The sequence below is a fragment of the Leptonychotes weddellii genome, unplaced genomic scaffold (genome assembly GCF_054177405.1).
Source record: "Leptonychotes weddellii isolate Sample4059 unplaced genomic scaffold, ASM5417740v2 HiC_scaffold_8330, whole genome shotgun sequence".
Taxonomy (NCBI): domain Eukaryota; kingdom Metazoa; phylum Chordata; class Mammalia; order Carnivora; family Phocidae; genus Leptonychotes; species Leptonychotes weddellii.
In genome coordinates, this window is record NW_028054095.1 from 3716 (window position 1) to 7229 (window position 3514).

General features: G+C 43.4%; 1 pseudogene; it reads left to right on the top strand.

Annotated features, from left to right (window-relative positions):
* The first annotated feature begins 301 nt into the window (after positions 1 to 301).
* LOC102738574 (etoposide-induced protein 2.4 homolog pseudogene) lies at positions 302 to 1424 on the top strand (annotated as a pseudogene).
* Positions 1425 to 3514: the final 2090 nt, after the last annotated feature.

A 3514-nucleotide genomic window follows, 5' to 3' on the forward strand; every position in this document is an offset into this window, starting at 1 on the left:
TGTGGGTGATGAAGAGATGGCTGACAGCATCAAAACTTTTCTCCAGGACCTTGCCAAGAGGATCAAAATCTCTGTCTGGTCTGGGCTATTTTTTTTTAAAGACTTTATTTATTTATTTGACAGAGAGAGACACAGAGAGAGAGGGAACACAAGCAGGAGGAGTGGGAGAGGGAGAAGCAGGCTTCCCGCTGAGCAGGGAGCCTGATGCAGGACTCGATCCTAGGACCCTGGGATCATGACCTGAGCTGAAGGCAGACGCTTAACGACTGAGCCACCCAGGCGCCCCAGGGTCTGAGCTATTTGTACCATCTCAAAGCTAGATGCCCAAATCCAGGAAAAAAGAGAGGAGCAGGGAAAGGCAAGTAGTGTCTTGGCACAGTGAAGAGAGTAGGTATAGTGCAGAATCAGAAGAGTGAGCCATGTATCATTACTGGAATTTTCCAGTGCTGTGCTTGGAATGATAGAGTATTCTGGTATGTTCTCCACTTGTTTCATCAAGTATTTATTCCTGAGCTTCAGTCAGTAATAGCACAACCTATGGGTGATCCATGGCTACTTGGAGATGTTTGGTCTTGGCTGGAATTCTTTCTCACATCAATTTCCAGTGTTCTTTAGGTACTCCCCATCTATGCTTAGCAAAGTTGCCAGTGCCATTGGTTTCAAGATATAGTGGATCTGGCATTTGAGGTATCAGGGAGGAAGCTTCCCCCATCCCCTAGTATCAGCAAAACAATTGCTCACATGCTCTTCAGCAGTTTGCTGCTGACTCTCTTCTTTATCCAGGGGATGCTGTGAGTCTCTTTCCCACCCATCTTGCTGGTAAACTGGTTAGTCTTCTGCATATGTCCCTGTCTACTCACTAAACTGCTTTGAATATCCTAGTTCAATAAAGGAATCAAAATGCACCTGTCACTGTCAGTCAGTAAGTAATTGGCCTTACTAGCTTGGCTGTGGTTTGTCTTGGCTCTTCTCACAGGAATGCCATCCCCATACATTATCAATGGCTGCCTTTTCTCTATCCTCCTTCCTTTACTCATGTCAACTCAATGAATGGCAAAGAGCCCATGCATCTCTTCTTGGTGGTCTTCTTAAGCAAAGACTCTTCCACAAGACCATCTACCTGCAGTCTGCCCTGAGCACTGATTCTCCTCAGAGTAGTTCTCTTCACTGCATTGGTCTCCCATTAACTGCAGGCTGCTGCCCACCTGCGCCCCCTACCCCTTACTGCCTGTGTCCAAAGGGGCCAGAGGGGAGGGGTGGGATTGGAAGGACCACTGGGGCAAATCTTCTCACAGTTCTCCTTGCCCCAATTTTCCCCGGGGCCCTCTGCATATTCCTTTCTCTCTGAGGAATTGGGATTTTTGTCTCTGGGGAACATAAGGCACAATCTTCCTGACACCCATATGTGGATTTTTAACAACCAACCCCCTCAGCCTGAAAGGGCCCCAGGATTTTCCCCAGCACTTTTCTAACATTTGCCAGCCCCTGTGTGGTGACTGACTTGATACCTTCATTTTCTCCCCCTGCTGTTTATGTTCCCACCTCCTCTTCCTACCCCCCATCACCACTGGATGAATGGATTTTATAATTCTGTCTGTTACATTTTATACATTTGTTATTTTTGTTGTTTTTCGGTTGTAAGGACCAAGGGCAGGTGGCCCCAAGATGGGCCACTTTGGCATGAAGATTATTTTGAGTTAAAAAACAATCAAAGCCCAGCAAATTCATGAAAAGCACTTTATTTCCAACTCAACTGCCTAAAAAGAATTTAGACAGAGGGCTTGCTCAAGGAAGAGAGCTATTGATGAGGGATAGAAACAGAAAAAGGTTCACCTTTAGCCTAGAAGGCTGACCTATAGCCTGCATAGCTTCAATAAGGATCATATATGGGCTGGTAGCTGCATTCTTAAAGGGTCTCATGACTGCCTGTACATCTCACTGATATTTAATATTGAACTGAATGATAAGCCCCAGAGAAATCTTATGAGAGTAGTTTTATGAGTAGAAATTCAAAGAAGACATTTATGATCTAATACTCCCTGCACATCCCCTCCCCCTTGAGCATTAAGTACATAACCACCAGCTTCATATAGCAAAAATGCAACTCTTTCTGCCCATGGGTCCTGTCCCCATGCTACTCAAATAAACTTACTAACTTGAACTATAAAACATCTCAAGAATTCTTTCTTGGCCATTGTGCTCCACGATCCCACAACACTATCACCATAGGTAACTACATTATGATATGAACTAGGTAGGCAGACAGGAGGAACCCAACAAGGCTTGTTTGATCGAAGTCCTCTCTGTCCCCTTGTTGTAGCCCAGGAAAGATTTGTTTACCCTTTTTTTTTACATTACAATTACTCTTTTATCTTCCTATGAATCACTTTCCTTTCCTTTGAAGTCCCAAACCCCTACCCCCTTCTCTTCAGTTCAGAATCATGTACAGACCTCATTTTGCCCATCTTTGGAATTTCCTGTCTGTGTGGATTCCTCTTACACATGAAATTAAATTTGATTTTCTCCTGTTAATCTGTTTCATGTCAATTTGATTCTTAGTCCAGCTCAAAGGCCCTTAAGGGGCAGAGGAAATTCTTCCTTCCCAACCCTGTGAAGCACATACACTGGATGTGGGGAGCCAAGGAGTATCTCAGTTGTTGCTGGACACTTGTAACTCAGGTTAGCTTGCTCCACTGGGCAGGGCGTGGGGACCTGAGGAGATGGAACAGGAGGAAAAGCCTCCTTACAGAGAGATCTGCTAGATTTTGAGGAATCATTTTCTTTCTTTATTTATTAAATTTATAAATTTTTAAATCCTAAACCTCTGATTGCTTGGTGGTTTTTTGGTTTTTGGTTTTGTTATTGTTGTTGTTATTGTTGACATTATTTTAAGAAACTATAGGGGTGGGGGTGGGCAGATGTCCAAACAAGTGTATAATTTTAAATGTCACAATTAAACCTGAGCTAGTCTCCCCTCCACCAAAACTCCCCAAAAGCAACTTTGCTACTAGGTAGCAATGTAACCTTTGGTAACTCACTTTATCTATGTATCTCTGTTGCTTTCTGTGTAAAATGAAGCAAGTGAACTGATAAAATCCAAGATCTCTTTCAGCTTTGAAATTCTCATGTACCTTTTCCACCTATACAGGCAGTTCCAGATAGAAAACTTAAATGTTAAGAAGTTCTGAGGTTTTGGGGCGCCTGGGTGGCTCAGTCGTTAAGTGTCTGCCTTCGGCTCAGGTCATGATCCCGGGGTCCTGAGATCGAGCCCTGCATCAGGCTCCCTGCTGCGCAGGAAGACTACTTCTCCCTCTCCCACTCCCCTGCTTGTGTTCCCTCTCTCGCTGTGTCTCTCTCTGTCAAATAAATAAATAAAATCTTTAAAAAAAAAAAAAAGTTCTGAGGTTTTCCAATAATGTACAAAAAAAGTAATTTAAATAAATTAAAATATTGTGAAAGCAAAGCAAATCAATGGCTCTGAGATTTCAAGGTCTAGTTCACTACCTACTGGAAC